This window comes from Nomascus leucogenys, chromosome 6 (assembly GCF_006542625.1).
Source record: "Nomascus leucogenys isolate Asia chromosome 6, Asia_NLE_v1, whole genome shotgun sequence".
Lineage (NCBI taxonomy): Eukaryota > Metazoa > Chordata > Mammalia > Primates > Hylobatidae > Nomascus > Nomascus leucogenys.
Genome location: NC_044386.1, coordinates 97,098,402 through 97,116,657, shown reverse-complemented (window position 1 = coordinate 97,116,657; position 18,256 = coordinate 97,098,402). Strand labels below are relative to the sequence as shown.

At 51.6% G+C, this 18,256-nt stretch overlaps 1 protein-coding gene across 4 annotated transcripts in view; it reads left to right on the top strand.

Annotated features, from left to right (window-relative positions):
• The window catches only part of LINGO1 (leucine rich repeat and Ig domain containing 1), a 206,601-nt gene that overhangs the window by 136,792 nt on the left and 51,553 nt on the right, over window positions 1–18,256 (top strand). For 3 of the 4 annotated variants that reach the window (XM_030814859.1, XM_030814858.1, XM_030814860.1), the window contains one exon: window positions 5,875–5,960. The exons of the other annotated variant lie outside the window; for it this stretch is intronic. The gene's annotated coding sequence lies outside the window, so the exon portion shown is untranslated. The remainder of the gene's footprint in view (window positions 1–5,874; window positions 5,961–18,256) is intronic. 4 annotated transcript variants of the gene reach the window in all.

Sequence of the window (18,256 nt, the reverse complement as noted above, 5' to 3'; positions counted from 1 at the left end):
TGATATAAAAGAGCTTTTAGTGCATTAGGAATTTAAAAACTTTTGTCTGTCTTGTGTGTTGGAAATACTTTCCCTAGTCTGCTGTTTGTCTTTTTTAACTTTGTCTGTGGTATCTTTGGCCATAGAGAAGCTTTAGATCTTTATTTAGTCAAATCTGTCAGGCTGCTCCTCAGGGCTTCGGAGTTTCGCGTCTGGCCTGGCGAGGCTTCCTGGGCGGGTTTTAAGTGGAGCGGGGATGAGGTCATATTTGTGACTGGGAAAGGCTGTTCTGATTGCCACTGTGTGGATGGGGGTGGCTGGCGGACTGCAGGCAGGAGGATAGGAAACAGCTGAGACCTTTGTGCCCAGAAGGGGGTGGGGAGAATTGGGGAGAAGATGAGTTTGAGAAATATTCAGGAATTGGCTGACTGTGGTGATAGGATGCGAGGTGAAAGAGGGAAAGAGAGGACTCTGGAGTGATGCTTGGGTGTTCGGCTTGGGGGGGCTATGTGACTGATGCCACCACCACCCTTAGTTGGGGACAGGACTAGGGAGGGAAATGCATGCAGGTGCACATGAGTGGTCACCTTGGCAGGGACACATGTACATAGGAGCACATACATACACACATATGTACATGCTTAGAAATTCTGGAGATTGGTGCCTCTGTACCGTGGCCCCGTGGGTGTCTGGTTTTTGTGAAGTGCCTATTCTTTACCAAGTACTGTACGAGACACCACACACACACACACACTTTAATCTCTATTGCCATATGAGTGTGGCATTAGAGATAGGGAACCAGTCCCAGAAAGGGTAGGTAATTTGCTGAAGGTCACAGAGTTAGTAAGTGGCAGAAAGAGGAATTTTTCTCCATCTTAGATCTGACCACCCACAGACAGAATTTCTGCCAGTGGCATCGAGGAGGAGCTTCCATTCATTTCCAACCTCATCACTGCGATTTTATCAGGGACTCTTAGGGACGAGTGCTGGAGCCAGACTGCCTGGGTTTGAAACAACCCCATTCCTCTCAAGACATTTCATCTTTCTATGCTTCAGCTTCCCCATCCTGGAAACCAGGATGGTCAGGGTACCCGCCTCGAGGGCATGTGTGGGAAGCAGATGAGTTAGCAGAAGGAAAGCACTTAGCCCAGGGGGCTCATTGGGTGCGATTTATGGGGACCGTGATGATTATAACAACCACAGCGGCAATGGTGCTCACCCCTCACCTGGGTGTCTGCCACTTTCCCTCCTCCACTCCCCTCCCTTCCACCCTCCCTCCACCTGTCCCCTCATTCCTGTGCCAGCTCTTCCTCCATTCCCATAGGTGCTGCCTTCACCATTTGCCTCTGAACCTTTGTCCTCTGTTTTCAGCCCCCTACACCCTTGGCAGACAGTGAACTAAAGCCCAATCAATCAGCAAAAACCATTCAAGGGCAAATGATTCATGTTGCATTCAGGGACTCCTCCCTCAAAGCGATTCTTGTCAGGCATTTTCCAAGGGCCTGTGCATTCATCCCGACATTGCCTGGGCCTCTGTGAATTAGACCATTAAGTCGAAACCTACAACCCCTTCCTCCCTGAGTGAGATGCTCAGGTGGACTTTGGAGCTGAGGGTCTGAGCTGACCCCAGCCTAGCCAACTCCACTTTAGCCAGGAGCCATCCTTGCATCCCTGACCAGTTCCTTATCTCAAGCCTATCTGAGCAAATGCTATGGCCATGATGGTGGATGCAAAAGGTGTTCAAGCAGGGTGAAAACCTCAGCCTGCACCCAATTAAACAGGTCTCATTTACAAAGAAAAAAAAACCCACAGAAATGACCTAGTGTACCATTTTGAATTTCTCATCATCAAAATTAACTCCCAAGTAGATAGATGCTCAAAGCAAAGAATGGAGCAGAGACTGCTGGTTTCCTGGTATGACTTTGTTTTCAGTTGCTCTGGATCAGTCACACCTGTTGATTCTTGGTGGGCTGATTCCACTGCAGCCAAGTCTTACTTATTGGGGAAAGTGAGAAGTCGCAGGGGCATTTATCAACAGGAAGGGCTTTCCCTTGGGTCGCCTGCTAGTGCCCCTGTTATCTTAAGGGGTAGCCTCTTGTCCTTGTTCCTTGTGTTATCCCACAGGAACACACAACATTTAAGGTGATAATTACCAAAGTAAAACACCAGTAAGTTCAAAATATAAACCGGCAATTAAGGTGATAATTGCCAAAGTAAAACACCAGTAAGTTCAAAATATAAACCGGCAATTAAGCTTGCAGCTCCAAGGCCCTGTGGGAGTTATCCTTATCCCCCTGAGTTGTGGACAGATGAGTGGAGGGTCCCAGAGCCTTTCTGGGAGCTGGTCCTGGACCCAAGTCAAGGATAAAGCTCTGAAGATGCCCCAGCCTTTGCTCTAAAGTCAAGTTCAGGCCCTCGAATGTAGGCGTAGGCCCCAACTCTCATGGAGATGCCACTACCTGCCTCAGCTCACACCTCCCTTCTGCATGTGGGGAAGGTCCTGCTGGTGGAGCCCATTGCAGGGCCTGGAAGCTCCCCCTTTTCCTCGTGGATAGGGAACTCTTGAACTTGGGAACTGAGATTATTCTGCCCTCACTGAAATTTTAGTTACATAGAAACTCCCAAATGGGGCTTAGTTCTCTCACTCAGAAAGTCACCCAAACATGTTCTAACAGCAAATGCAGCAAGGTGACCTGCCCACAAAGGGGCAATGGGGATGTTGTAGGATAGGCCAGGTTATGCTGCACTAACCGGTACTCTCTGAACTCTCAGTGATTTCTTGCAACAAAGGATCTCTCCCTTGCTCCGTTTACCATGTGAACTCACATTCCATGCCCGGTGTGGGATGTGGACAGGGTAGTGGAGCTCTGCTCCACACAACAGCTCAGGGACCTAGGCTGCCAGGAGCTCCATCATCTTGTAGCCCCCTCCAGAACACGTCGCCTCCAGTCACCATGGCAGAGAAGAGACAATGATGAGGTTACGCACGGGCTCTGAAATGCTTTGGCTCAGCAATGACACGTATTGCTTTTGTTCACAGCCCGTTGGGCAGAACTTCTCATACGGCCCAACTAACTCTAAAGGGGCTGAGGAAATGCCAAGGAAATGTGCTGACATTCAGTGAGCAATAAAATTCTCTGGTACAAAGGCTGTTGTGGGACCATTTTCAGAGGCAGGTTTCAGAAGAGCCAAGGCTGTGACTCCTGTTTATTCTATCCACCTGGGGCATATCGAGTGGTTGCTATGGGCTGTGTAATACCCTGATCACATCTACACTGTCCGGAAGGTGAGGAAGAGGATGGATTCAAGTGGGAAGCTAATCAGGGAGCTTCCAGATGCAGAGTTTACAAGGACAATGGATCCCTCCACGGGTGTTGCATTTAGGGCTTGGCCAAGGACCTAGTCAGGTGTTCTGACTCTGACACCTGGGATCAAGGACTGGCTCAGCCCCTTATTAACTGTGTGACCTTGGGCTAGTTGCCTCTCTCTACCTCAGTTTTCTCTTCTGTAAAATGGGAGTATTGATAGCATCTCTGTCTTTTGGGGCAATTGTGAGGACTAAATGAGTTACTATGAGTAAAGCGCTCAGAATGGTGCTAGGCAAATGCTAAGGGCTCTATAAATGTTAGCTATCACCACCTCCACAACCGTCATCACCACCATCATTGTCATCATCATTATCCAGTACCAGATGCTATTCTAGGTATTGGGGGAATAAATACCAAGGTCTCTGCTTTCACACGTGATGGAAGAGATGGAAAATAAATAGGTAAATAATTTAAATAATTAAATTAAGATGTTAATCTCCAATAGTGATGGCACTAAAAAAATAAATCAGATAGATGCTCATCATTATTAGTAATTAAGGAAATGCAAATTAAAACCACAATGCAGGCCGAGCGCGATGGCTCACACCCGTAATCCCAGCATTTTGGGAGGCCGACGCGGGTGGATCACCTGAGGTTGAGGAGTTCGAGACCAGTCCGGCCAACATGGTGAAACCCCGTCTCTACTAAAAATACAAAAATTAGCTGGGTGTGGTGGTGCGCACCTGTAATCCCTGCTACTCAGGAATCTGAGGCAGGATAATCACTTCCCCACCAGGGAAGTGGAAGTTGCATTGAGCCGAGATGGCGCCACTGCACTCCAGCCGGGGTGACAGAGCAAGACTCCATCTTAAAGAAAAACAAAAACAAAAACCAAAAAAACCCACAATGCAATACCACTACATATCATTACACTGACTTTGAAAATGGCTAATACCAAGTGTTGGCAAGGGTACAGAGCCACTGGAACTCTCCTAGGTTGCTAGTGGGAATGCAAAATGGTATAGCCAACTTGGAAAATAGTTTGGCAGTTTCTTATAAAGTTAAAAATAGGCTTACCACACAACTCAGCAATGCTACTGTTAGGTGCTTAACCAAGAGAAATAAAAACTTACATTCACACAAAAACCTGTATGTGAATATTTATAGTGGCTTAATTCATAATCTCCAAAAACTGGAAACAACACAAATGCCCTTCAGCTGCTGAATGGATAAACAACGGAGTACTATGCAGCAACAAAAAAGAAAGACATTCTGATTCAAAAGGCAACACAGATATTAATAAATCTGAAATGCATTATGCTGGGTGAACGAAACCAGACTCAGAGGGCTACGTGTAGATGACTCCATTTGTATGACACTGGAAAATGCAAAATGACAGGAATAGAAAACAGATCAGTGGTTGCCAGGGGTAGGGGCTGGGAGGGGTTGACTACAAAAAGACAGCATGTAGGGATTTGGGGGTGAAAGGATTGTTCTGTACCTTGATGGCCATAGTGGTTACACAGCCACACGCAGTTGTCAAAACTCATAGACTGCTCTCTAGAGAGGGTCAGTTTTACTGTGGGGTAATTATACCTCAATAAACCTGATGGAAAAAGTTTGCTGTGGGACGATTGAAACAAGGAAAACCAAATAACAAGTCAGTCTGTCAGGGCAGTGAGACACGGTGAGGATGGCTTCCTCAGGGGTGACCTATGGAGGACATTGGAGACCGTGAGAAGGAGGTGGTCACAGAGCTTTCTGAGGAGGTGGCAGGTGGCCATGTGGTCTGGAGGGGAGGTGAGGGTGGCCCACAGGTCAGGGTTGGGTTGGGCAGTGCCCTGTGGGCCAGATTAAGGGGCTTCACTCTCCTCTGGGGGTGGTGGGTGCCACTGAGGGCGTAGGCAGAGGGTGATTGAAGCACAGGTGTGGGCAGGATGGTCTGGGAGGAGGGAGGAAGGGAGACAGCACCTGTGGCCATGTCTAGGATGAGTGATGGGGGTGTAGTGAAGAATGAGGAAGGGTGGATCGGGGTGTCACAGAGTATTCCCAAGGGGGGTCAGCTGCCAGAGACCACAGGCTGAGGTGGGAGAGCTGGGGGTACTGATGGGGTCCTTGGGGACCTCGCTGGGGATCTTGAGGGGTGCTGGGGCTGAGGACATGTAGGTGAAGCTTCCAGGAGGCAGGGGACACATTTGTTGGTAGCAATGGGAGTCTCAGAGAGAATGGGGTGGGGTTGTCCATCTGTGTATCTGTGCACGTGAACAAAACTTGCAGAGGTGGGCTGACCTTTGGAGTACATGGAGAGACAGTGAGAAGTTTAGGAGCTTAGACGGGGCCTTGAATGCCAGGCCAGGGAGTTCATGCTCCTGAGGGTGTGATCCGTTAAGGGCTGGCCACTCCAGGGTGCTGGGGAGTGGGTAGGGTTGGCGCTGAGGAGCATGCGCTGTGCTAGGAGGCAGCACCTGAGCCCCGCTGGGCTGGGCAATGGGGATCCATCGTGGGGAGCTGTGCTGAGGTGGGCCTCACCCGGGGTAGCAGGAAGCCCCATCTTTGCCCCACTAACCTTCTTGCTCTTCCCGCACAGTGCATGCTGGGACCGCGACGGACAGGCTACCACACCCCAGGCCCCCAGAGGCCAGTCTGTTTGCCTCCCAACGCCATCTGACCCAGGTAGGGGAGAGTGAGGCAGGCTCACCCTGCCTCATGCTTCTGTGCTTGGTGGGAGGTGCTGGGTGTGAGGACCAGGTCCCCCGACTCAGGCTGGCCTTTAGCGAATGAGCCTCTGCCAGGGGCCATGGTGGGGGACACAGTGTGGGGTTTGAAGGCCCCAGCAGCAGAGGGGCCTCCTGTGGAGGAGTTCCTGACCTCTGAGAAAGAAGGCCACCCCTCAGCCATTCTTCCTCACCAGGCTGTGTCCCCGGGATGCTCAGAGGCACTGGGACACACCATCCCTGCAACCCCAGCGTTGCTGTCCCATGCTCACTGTCTGCATTTGCTCAGGCTCTGTTTTGCGCCACACACCTGCCGAGTGCCTTGGCTGCAGGAGGTTTTGCATCCCAGGTTCAGCTCCCTTTGCCGTCACCTGCCTTTTCACTGCCGCTGCCCAGTGCAGTTCCTGATGGCGCTAACTCTGGAAGTTCCCAGCTCTCTGTGGGACATCCATCAGCACCCGGAATGAGCTGTCTCAACTTTCAGTCCCCCTCTGTGGTGGGCCTGAGAGAGGCCATTTCTCCGCCACTCCTGGACATCCTAGGTGAAGGCTTTCTGCCTGGTGCCAAATCCCCCAAGGGATGGGATGGGGTAGCAGCTAGGGTTGCCAGAAAAAAAATACTGCTGTCCAGTTAAATTTGAACTTCAGATAGACAACAAATAATTTTTCAGTGTAAATATATCTCAAATATTACATGGCACATACAATTGTATTTGCCAAATCTGGCAACCCAAGTTGGGGGGCTGAACCCCCAGTCTCCCTCCTCCTCTGGCCAGACCTCCTTGCTGGGCTCACCCTGGCCTCCTCAGATCAGCTGCCTCCAGTGGCTGTTACGGGTGTCCTGGAGCCAGGGGCAGCCAGCCTGCCTAGGCCACAATCAAGGGCATTTCCTGATCCCCCAGCTGCTGCAGGCTGTCCCTAGGACAGAGACCTGGCAGTTCTCGCTGGGGTCTGGGGCAGCAGTCCTGGTCTTTGGGAGTGCTGTAGGGTTCCTCGTCTTCCCCCCTCTGGCTCTCTCACAGCGGAGTCCAGGCTGAGGAGGTCATGGGACAGGGCGGGTTGGGCCTTTGTGCCTGTGAACAAAGCTGAGAGACAGGCGTGGAGCTGTGAAAGGAACCGGGAATAGAAAATTGCTTCGTGAGCTTGGAACCCAGAGCACTTTGGGGAGCCAGAGTGGAGGTGGGGGTAACAGGGATGAGGCAGTGAGGGGTTGTGGAGGGCTTGGAATGGCTTACTTCTGCACCCTTTAATATTGGGGAGTCACAGAAGGTATTTTCTCCCTAAGCAGAATCATTTTTCTGATTATTAAGGTAATATGTTATCTATATGTTATCTATTATCTATGTATGTATGTATGTATCTATCTATCTATCTATCTATCTATCTATCTATCTATCTATCTATTCATCCGTCTATCTATCCATCTATCTCTCAGTATTTAAAGCATGCAGTTCAAGCCCCTTCTGTAGTCTTTTCCTCCCAAGAGCTAACACGGATAACTCGTTTGATATGTCCCCTTCCAGACTTTTTTCTATGTACTTATCAACATATTTTAAAAGGAAAAACATGGGCTCATATTAGTTATATTGCTCCAGCACTTGATTTTTTTTTCCTAACAATGTCATATGGATCATCCCAGGTCCTTCCATAGAGTTCTTCCCCACCCTTTTACATCCCTTGTATGATGGTCTGCAAATTATTCACCAATTATTAATCCTGTTGGCAGCCGTTTAGGTTGTTTCTGGCATTTGGCTATTTATAAACCTCACTCAGGGAACCTCTGGGTTTGCACATCTGTGTGTGCTTGTGCTGTAGTTCTTTTGGGAATGTTTCTGGAAGTGGACCTCCTGAGTCAGAGGGCACCCACATTTCCACATTTGATTTGCTCTGGACAGCCAGATCAACCTGCAGAAAGTCGAGCCGATTTATGCTCCTACAAACTGTATGCAAAATGCCCCATTCCCTCACCCTTGCCAATCACAGGAATTATTAATCACCTAATCCCTGCCAATTTGACAGATAAAAATGATTTTACTTTATGTTCTTAGACTGCTAATGAGGTTGAGCATATTTGCATATGCTTGTTGGCCATTTCTGTTTCTTCACTTGTAAATTGCTTGTTGATGTCAAGTCCTCTGCTGCTGTATCCATTCATTCAGGAAGTTTTACTGAGCACCTACTATGTGTCAGACACTGTTTTGGTTAGGGACCAAACAGTGAACAAAACTCACGAAATATACCTGCTCCAAGGAATGTAAGCTGTGATGGAGGAGAGACAGACAAGGAAAAATACAGCATGTGTATGGGAGTGTTAAGTGCTAAGGAGAAAAAAAATCAAGCAGAGGGGGATGGGAAGTGTTGGGCAACTTGGACATGGTTGTCAGGGAAGGTCTCTTCGAGAGGTAGCATTTAAGTAAAGACCTGCAAGAAGCGAGAGACTGAGTTGGGTAGATGTTTCGGGGGGAGCGCCTTCCAAACAGAGGGAACGGCAGGTCTGAGGACCCTGAGTCAGGAGCAGACCTGGCTTGTGGGGACATGGCAAGAAGGCTGGTTGGTGTGGCCAGAATAGGGTGAGTGAGGGAGAGAGTGGGCCATGCAGCCAAACAGGGACCACGCGCTCATCACTGAGGGCCTGCAGGCCGCCTGGAGGACTTGACTGTAACCCAGAATGAAGTGGGGAAAGCCATGGAAGGTTCTGCGTAGTGACATGGCATGATTGGAATTACATTTTAACCAGATCCCTCTGGCAGCTTTGAAGCAGGGAGATCTGACAGGAGGCTGTTTGTTGCAGTGATCCAGGGAGGAGGCGATGGAGGCCTGAACCAGGGAGTCTTGGTGGAGGTGGGCAGAAGTGGATGGATTCCACATGCATGCTCAAGGTAGAGCCAATAGGATTTGCTGACAGATTGCATGAAGTGGTGTGTGAGAGAGAGAGAAGGGAGCCAACCATGACTCCAGGGGTTTTGGCCCAAGCATCTAGGAGGGTGGGGTTGCCATAGATGGGGAGATCGGAGAGGAGGTGGGGAGATCAGAGAGGAGCGGGTTGGTGTAGGGGAGAGGAGTGGCTCAGTGGTGGACAGGAGTGCTGAACAACCATGAGTCATTTGGAAAAAATGGTTACATAATGTGTGGGACCCAGAGCACGGTGAAAACGGGTGACTTTTTGCTAAAAAAAAAAATTAAGAATTTCAAAGTGGGAGGTGACAATAGAACATTAAACCAAGCCTGGGGCCCTTCTGAGTGCAGAGCCCAGGTCACACACTTGTAAGCCAGCCCTGGCAGTGGACACGTAAATTGTGAGATGCCTGTAGACAGCCTGGCAGAACCATGTAGTTGACAGGTGGATGTATGTGACTGGAATCCAGGGGACAGGTCTGGGCTGGAGATACAAATTTGGGGCCATCAGCATAAAGATAGTATTTAAAGCCATGAGGTTGGACGAGAGCATCAAAGGAGAGTAGATAGAAAAGAACAATGTCCCAGCCCCAAGACCTCCATCAGTTAGAGGGTGGGGAGCTGAAGGGGAACTGAAAAGGTGACCGAGAAGGAGCAACCAGTGAGATGGAAAGGAACCAGGCATGTATGTCCTGGATGCCAAGGGTAAGACACGTTTCAAGCACGTGTCAAATGGGGCCGAGGATGCAGACTGAGAACTGGTCACTGCCTCGGCAACGGGGAGGTCACAGGTGACCGTGGTTTCAGCGATTGGGGGCGGTGAAATGCATCTTATTGATTTGCAAGAGCAAGTGGATTTAGAAGAGGTTAAGGAAATTAACTCTTTATTTGGCATATGTGCAAATCATTATTCACAACTTTTTTTTCATTTAAGTTTATGGATTTATTTAACCCCTTAAAAGTTTTAGATTGTCCTGTGTTCAAGTCTATCACTCCTTTCCTTTAGAGTTCCTGACCTTATCCACTGCAGAATTTTAAAAATATTGGCCCATATTGTTTTCTGGTTGTTTATGATATTCACAAATATTTAAATCTCTAGTTCATCTTAAATGTATTTCTGTGTGTGGTTTGAGGTAGGGATCTAAGTGGTTTTTTCCCAGATGACTTGCAGTTGTTTTGGCACTGTTTGTTGGGTAAGCACCCTTTCCCTGCCACTCTGAAGCTCCATTCCTGTCATCTGCTGAAATGTCCCCAAAGTCTCATGTCTGTCCAGACCTTGCTGTTTGATTCCATTGATCTTTGCCTGGGGAGACATTTAGGAAGTTGAGAAAATAGACTTGGTGATTGATCAGAGTTGGTGTGAGGAGGCGGAAGGAGTGGAAGCTGACACAGTTACCTTCAGTGTGGGAAGAGGCAAAGGGAAGTCGGGGACAACAGGAGCTCTCAGGGCTCCTGTGTGCTGGGCACACGGGGCCTTACCTGTCAGCCTGCACTGCAATTCTTCAAGGTCGGCGTTCTATCTCACCATTTGCAGATGAGAAAACTGAGTTTCCGAGAGGTTTCATCTCATTTCCAGGGTCATTGCCTCACAGGTGTGGGGCTGACACTGAAAGGCAGAGCTCTGGGTTCCCATGCCTGCCTTCTGTCCTCAGTGAAGCGAGAGGTGAGGAGGGGGTTCTGGAGGCTGGAAGGTCTCCAGGCACAGAGCGCCCCCCGACACCCCACTCTGCATCCCTGCCTGCCATTTGGCTGGGTCTTGAAGGTTTTCCCATTCCAAAAGCAACCTGTTAAGACCAAAATACTCCTGGCAGGGAATCACATGTTAAGTTTACAGCTAACATCTTAATTATCAGTTAACACCTCTGCAGGGATTAGCTGAAAACCAGCTGAGGACACTGAGTGGGGACTGGTGTGATGTGTATCTGGGTTGGGAAAGGCCAGGAGGGAGGGGAGGGGTGAAAGGGGAGGGGTGGGTACCCAGCAATTCACAGCTTCATCCAGGCCTGAGAGGGAGGCAGCACTGAGTCCATGTGGAGGGGAGGTGGGGAGAGCTGGGGAGCGAGCACTGCAGGGGTGGGGGTGGGGGTGGGGAGAGGAGTGGCAGCTTCTCTGAGGAAACTTGGGGCTGGAGTTCAGAGGGGGAGCTGGCATCTATTAGACACCTGCTGTGTTCCCGTACCCATGTGCTTGGCCCCAGGAGGAGGAGGAGGAGGAGGTAGAGGCTTGTCATGTGTTTGGTCTTTGGAAGGTCAGGAAATCAGCCGCCCATGAGCCACCTCGGGCCCAGCTGCCAGCAGGCACTCAGAGCCAGGACCTGTCTCTGACACCCACAGACCAGATCGCCACCCAGCCCTGTGGCGTAGGAGAGAGTGAGCCATCTGGGGCCTCCTCCAGTTCCCTGGGGGCCAGTCCACCCTGCCAGGGTCAAGGCTCAGTCTATAACCACAGTCAGGAGAGTCTGACCCTGGAAGTCTCACCCAGGAGGGTGGCTGAGCTCCTTAGGCTGAACTGGGACACAGCAGGAGGCCCAGGTGGGTACCAGGCGGGGACCGCCTTCCTGCCCACCGCTGCTCCCCACCTCACCGCTGCATGGGGACAGGGAGAATAGGAATGAGACGTGACCGCTGGTCTAAAGCTGGGGCCTCTGTCCCAAAGGGGCTTCCTCCCCGCCTAGCTTCACTCTGCCCCGGGGCACCGATCTGTGACTTTGGGTGTCATCAAGTGTTTGAAGCTAACCGGCTGCCCAACTGCATCATCACTGTGTTGGGCTCTGGCTTAGCCTTCCTGGGACCCTGGGGCTAAGAGCAGCCCCTGCTTCCTCTCCATCTCGCCCTGCCTCTTTTCCTCTCCTCCTTCCTCCTTTCTCACCCCCTCTCCTCCCTATCGCTCTCCTTCTCTCTCCCTCTATCTTCTCCCTCTTCTCCCCTCTTCCCTCCCTTTCCCTGCCAGCCAATCCTGGCCTTGCACCTAGTTGCTGGCAGTCAGACCCTGAGATATCAGACTTGCTTCTAGCTCAAGGCTGGCCCAGGTCCTGGGTAGCCCCACAGTCAGGAACATGTCCCGCTGTTCCCTTGTATTCACCTGCACACCCTCCCAGAGGTGCTGCAAGGGCTCAGATGGGGAGGGGCCCTGCGGGAGGGGCAGGTGGTGATGAAGTAAGGCTTCTGGGAGGGGAGGAACTGTGCCTGGTGCCTGGGAAGCCTAAGAGAGCCTTCCAGGAAGGGGGACCTGTGTGAGCAAAGGCTGGAGGGATGATAGACAGGGCCTGGGCTGGAGGTGCTAGGGGTGGTGCTTGTCCATCAAAGGGGATTGAGGCCAGATCCAGCAGGTGGACTTGACTCTGAGGCCCCAGGGATCTGGGGGCTTTGAGGCAGGAAACAGCCACAGAGCTGCCTGCCTTCTTGTGTCCATCTTCCGTGCCCAGCAGCAGCTGGCCCCCGACTGCCCTGGGTCCTGCTGCACTGAGTCTGGAGGCCTGGCTTTTCTGCCCAGTTCTGCCTCCAGCTTCTCAAGTGACCTTAGGGCAAATGACCTTGAGCCTGGGCCTCAGTGGCCTCACCTGAGACTGGGGCCATGGCTCTGGGCCAGAGGTTTTACAGAGTATGAAGTGTGCCCTGGTTTAACGTGTTGCTGTGGTCACTGTTGTGGCTCAAGTGCCTGCCCTGAGATGCCAGCTCTGGGGACCATGGCTGTGCCTCGGGTAGGGCCCCACCCTCCCAGAGATTCCACTCTTGTGAGGGAGACAAATGTGTAAAATAGAGGTTGAAAATTAGAGGCTGCAGACAGACATGTGGCTTGTGGATGTGTTGTTCCATTTTAAACAATTTGGTTTTAAAAAATTGAAATATAATCCACATGCCATAAAAGTCACTATTTTAACGCATACAGTTCAGTGATTTTTAGCATATTCCCAATTGTGCAACCCTTACCACTATCTAATTCCAGAGTATTTTCATCACCCCGAAAGGAAACCCTGTACCCTTTAGCAGTTACCCGCCATTCTCCCCTCCTCCCTGGCCCTGGCAACCACGAATCCACTTTTGTCTCTTCGGATTTGCATATTCTAGACATTTCATAGAAATTGAATCATACAATATGTGTGCTTTTCTGCCTGGCTTCCATTGCTTAGCACACAGTTTTTAAGGCTCATCCATGCTCTAGTGTGTGCGTATCAGTACTTCATTCCTTTTTTTGGCTGAACGATACTCCATTGTATGGCTATAACACATTTTGTTTATGTATTCATTCATGAACATTTGGGTGGTTTTGACTTTTTGGCTATTATGAATAATGCTGCTATGATATTTGTGCACAAGTGTTTTCAATTTTCCTGGGTCGATTTCTAGGTGCAAAGTTGCTGGGCTGTAAGGCGATGTGGTTTGAAAGGCATTAGACAGGGGCATGCTCTCCAGTTTGTGAGTTCTGCCCACTCCCTACTGTATTATCTTTGCCCCTTCACTCACTTTCATTCCCTCCCTGGCCTCTGTAGGCATCTATGTTTTCAGCCCTTGATTACTGAACAGTGATGGAGAGGAATACAGTGGGCTATGGGAGCCAGAGAAGGCTCCTGACCCTGAGAGCAGTCCCAGAGGGCTTCCTGGAGGAGATACAATCTGAGCTTAGCCTAGAAATGTGTGGACATTTTCTAGGACAAAAGGAGTGAGGGAGAGTGTTCCAGGGTCTCCAGGGCCCAGCCAGGATGCCCTCTCTCCCTTCCTCTGGTGTGTACCTCTCTCGGTCTTCCCTGCCATTCACTCAGGGGACTACAAACTCCTCGATAAGCTAGCGAGGTGAAGGGGGAAGATGAAGGAGTGAGATGAGCTGCGGCTCTGTGCTCCTGCTGAAGAGCTGAGGGAGATGCTGTGGGGGGCAAAGGGATGGGGGACTTTGGCCCTTCCTCAGCTAGGGGCTGGCAGAGTCTGAGGACCTGGAGCAGAGGCGACCCTAAGCCAGGAAACTCCATGTCCCAAAGTGGCATCCAGTTGTCCTCCCTCTGGCCCGTGGTGGGAGCAGGTGAGAGATAGGATGGCCCTTGCCAGGCCTGCAGCAGAGGCAGAGGCGGTGGCCCAGTGGCGGCCCAGGCCAGAAGCTGTGCACACATCCTCCCAGGTTTCTGCTCTGCTACATAACGGGTAATTATACCCTGACATGCACAGCGGCGAAGAAGGGATTTTCTGTGAAGCAAAATCTCCTGTGAAATATTCAGGCCACGCTGGGCTTTGCTTCCCAGCGTCTAGTTGCTGCTGCTTGGCTTGTCCGTGGCTTGAGAGGCCACGTGTGTCTGAAGACCACATGGGATTTTTTATTTCCTTCTCAACAGGGAGAGGTTCCCAAGGGCTAGGAAGAACCCAGTTTGGGGCCTAAGATGCTGTGTGTGTGTGTGTGTGTGTGTGTGTGTGTGTGTGTGTGTGTGTGTGTCTTCCCCCGTGAGCTCCCCAGGGCAGCTCCCCTGTGTGTGTGTATATGTGTGTTGAATACCATACAGTGTATGTGTTTCCACGTGTGTCTTTGGGGCTTTGCTTCTGTGTGTGTGTGCTTGCCTATTTCTAGTCTGTGCACATCTCATGAACTTGCCACGTGGATGTATTCCTGCGCATGCGTCGTGACCCTGGCATGTAAAGTGCATTTCTCTGACAGTCCAGGTTGTCTCTAAGGGGCTTCTCAACTGGGGCCCTGTTTCTCTGAATAGGGGTGTGCACGCCTGGGAGATTCTCTCAGCGGATGAAGGGCTGCCTCGTGTGACAGTTCAGCCTGTGACTGGCATTACATGCAGGTTTTAGGGTGTGGATTGGAAGCCCTGCAAGTCCCCACAGGCTCAGGGGCTCAGAGACACCAGACAGCAACTGCACATTTGAGTCAAGCTTTCCCCTCTTCTCTCTGGCTTTAGTGTTTGTGTTTAGTGTTTGTTTGATTTCCACCAAAGTGCTTGATAGGGGATGGTTGGGGGGATATTTGCTTCAGAGAGTTCACTGAGCTGGGACATGTACCTCTCTTTGCTGGTGGCTTCCAGTTGCTCAGCTACCCCACGTGTCTCCTCCAGCCCACAAAGCCTCTGCATTTGCACCATGGGTCATTCCAAAACCCTGATTTTGCACCTCATTCACTTCCTCACAAAGCACAAGGTAGGCAGGACTGGAATTATCATACCCATTTGTCAGATGAGTTAACTGAGGCACAAACAGGCATACATGCAGTCACTTGGTGAACCAGGGCTGGGAGCAGGATCACTAGTTCCTCCTCCCTTTGCCCTCAACCCCATCCCTGGGCCCTCAGTGGAGAGGACTCTGCCCAGAGGAAATGGGTCCTGGTTTCATGAATGAATCCAGCTGGAGGATGCCCCTTTCTCCATGTGCAGCTCTCCTTCCTTCTGTCATCACTCAGCTTCGTCCTGGAGAGACGACCCTAGGGCACTTTTCATCTCCAAATAAACAGGAGGGGATGCAGGAGGCAATAATATTGACGTCCATCATTGATATTTCCTTATGGTGGCTGTAATTAGCAATTCTTCCACGGCTGAGGCTCAACCTGGCAGACAAGTGGAGGAGCTCCGGCTTGTTAATGTCAGCCCATTAATGTCACACTGACAAGGCTGATGGTGGGATGGGAGGGGGTGGCCTTAGGTAGACAGCAAGAGACGCAGCGGGGCTGAGCAACGGAAGAAAGTCCACCCACTTCCCTCCTGCACCAGGGACTTGCTGTCCTCGAGCCCAGTCCCCCGGGAGCAGCCCTCATCTCACATATTCAGCAGCTGCCTCCTTCACTCTGTGGCCCCTCGCCCCTCCCTATTTTGCTAGGATGGCTTGGCCCAAAGAGCAGGCTCCACATGCCTGGGAAGGTCCACAAACCTCAGCCCGAGCGCCCGCAGCCTAGGAGGGCTCCACTGAGGGCCATCCAGATAGCCGGAAGTGGGAGAGCAGCCCTCAGCCCTCTGCTCTGCTCCTCCAGTGGGAGAATGTGCTCCCTGCCTTGTGCCCAGCCACACTCCGATCTGCACAGCTCTGCTGGTGCTGACCTCCACAGCAAGGCAAGCACATGCCCCCTCATCCATGCACTATTAGGAGCTGAAAGGCTAGGATTAGCACTCCCAGACCCCAGACCCTCCTTGCTTATCCACTTCAGGCTTCCCCTCCTCGCCTATCCACTTCAGGCTTCCCCTCCTCCTTCTTCTTATCCAGAGAATTCTTGGGTCAGTATCCTCTCCTCCAACCACATTGCTCGTCTCAGTGTGCCTCTGGCCAGACTTCTTTAGATCCTTTGATTCCTTGAACACAAGAAGCCAAGTCACCTGTCATTCAGAGAGGCTGAGTTCCTCAGCCCTTGCCACCTGCCTGTCTCCTGTGCTGCCAGCCTGCCCAATTGCTGCATGCCTAGTCTGGGGCTGCTCTGAACTAATGATCCAACAACTCATAGTGGCAGGGCTTGTTTTTTGAGTGCTTATGATGTGCCAGGCACTGTTCAAAGCATCTTACAAGCATTTGATCTTCATAACAATGCTATGGGGTAAATACACTTAGCATTCCATTTTACAGATAAGGAGAACTGAGATGCAAGGAGATTAAGTTAGCTGCTCCAGATCACAAAGTTGTTAAGTGGTGGGCAGCATGAATCAGGCTGTGTGGCTCCCAAGCTCTCCTACTGAGCCATCACCCTCCTCTGCCTCCAGCTTCAGCCCCTAAGTCATTTCCTTCACCTGCATCTCTTCCCCTGTGCGCTCCCCAGGGCAGGCAGAGGCTAGTCCCCGGCCCCTCACCCAGTGCCGGCTCACAGTAATCAACAGATGAGGGCAGTAGTGATGACAGCACACTCATCTTAGCCCCATATTACGCAGGCCCCATGGCTCCCTCCCATGTTCTCTGATGTGTGCCTGCTGCCCCCAGGAGTGCTGCACACTTTCTGACAACAGGGCCTCCACCAGGGCTGTTTGCTGAACGAGAGGCGAGCCTCTGACTGCAAGACTCCCTGAGGCAGAGAGAGGCAGCCCTGCCCACCAAGGAACACCCACTCAAAGGGGACCTCGGAAACTTGTGTCTCAGCTCATAGACAGGACTTGGCGGAGATGTCCACATGTTCATGTCATTCATTCGTTCACTCATTCATTCATTCATTCAGCCAAAACTTGCTGGACGCTGTGTGCTCCGGGCCAGGCCCTCTGGGGGGTCCGAGCACACTGAGATAAACAGGTCCTCGCTGTGCCCTGGGAAGCTCATGGCCTTGGTGGTGGGGAAGCATAGCCAGGGCTCACCAGTGCTGGGGAAAACTTGCTCAGTGAGCCAGAACCAGAGCACTGTGTGGGGGTGGCTGGGACTGGGGAGAGAGGCTGCACAGAAGAGCAAACACTTGAATGGATTCATTGAGGAAAGGGAGGTGTTTTTAGGCTGAGGGAGAGGAATGAGCACCACAGGCAGAGGGAACCGCCTGTGCAAAGGCCCTGGGTCTGAAAGGGCCCAGGACACATGCAGGGCAGCCTGGAGGTGGATCAGCTCAGCATCTCACCTCACCTGCCTGGCGGAGGGTGCGGTGTGGGCAGGTCGGTGTGGGCAGGTCAGCCTCTGCAGGCGGGTGGGATTCCCAGCATGGTGACTGAGCCAGCTAGCTGTGGAGGGGATGCATGAGGACAAAGGATACTCCTTGGGTGCAGGAAAGGGCCGCTGTGTGCTGGGGCTGGTCTGGAGGGCACTCGCAACTATGGTTGCACTCATCTGTGCTAGGTCTCCCAGCTCTCAGAGCTCCCAGGCCTCAAAGCAGCCCCTCCAATAGGCAGAAGAGAGACTGAGGCCCAGGCAGTGGCAGAACCCTACCCAGGGTCACACACAAGCAGTGGGTGAGCAGGAGGTTCCCACTGCCCTCTAGCAGGATGTTGGGGTCCTCGACAAGGAGCAGGGCTCTAGCTCTCAGGGTACAGGGCAAAGCATGATATCTGCCAAGCATGGAGCAAGGCAGGAAAGGCCTGGCTAGAGAGGACATGACACAGAGCCCACCAGAGGGCTGAGGGTCGGGCAAGGGGCCTTGAGTGCTGGCAGAGGAGAGGGCTTGCCTCTGGAGTCACCTCTGGAAGCTTTTTGAGGATTTGGCTTGAACATCCTGTGGACAGTCTCTGGGGAAAATGTCTCTCATATACCTCATAGGGCTCAGAATAGCCCACAAGGGAACCAGGCGTCCCTGCCCACATGTGCACAGGCAGGGACCTGTGTGTGTGTGTGCCCCCCTCTGTACGAGCTCAGGCACATGTGTGTACAAGCGTGCCTCTGCACATGCAGATCTCTGTGTGTGTGTCACATGTGTACAGCTGTGTGTTTACAAGTCTGAAGGAGCATGTCCCTTCAAGTACAATTCTGTATCTGTATACACGTGTGTACAAGAG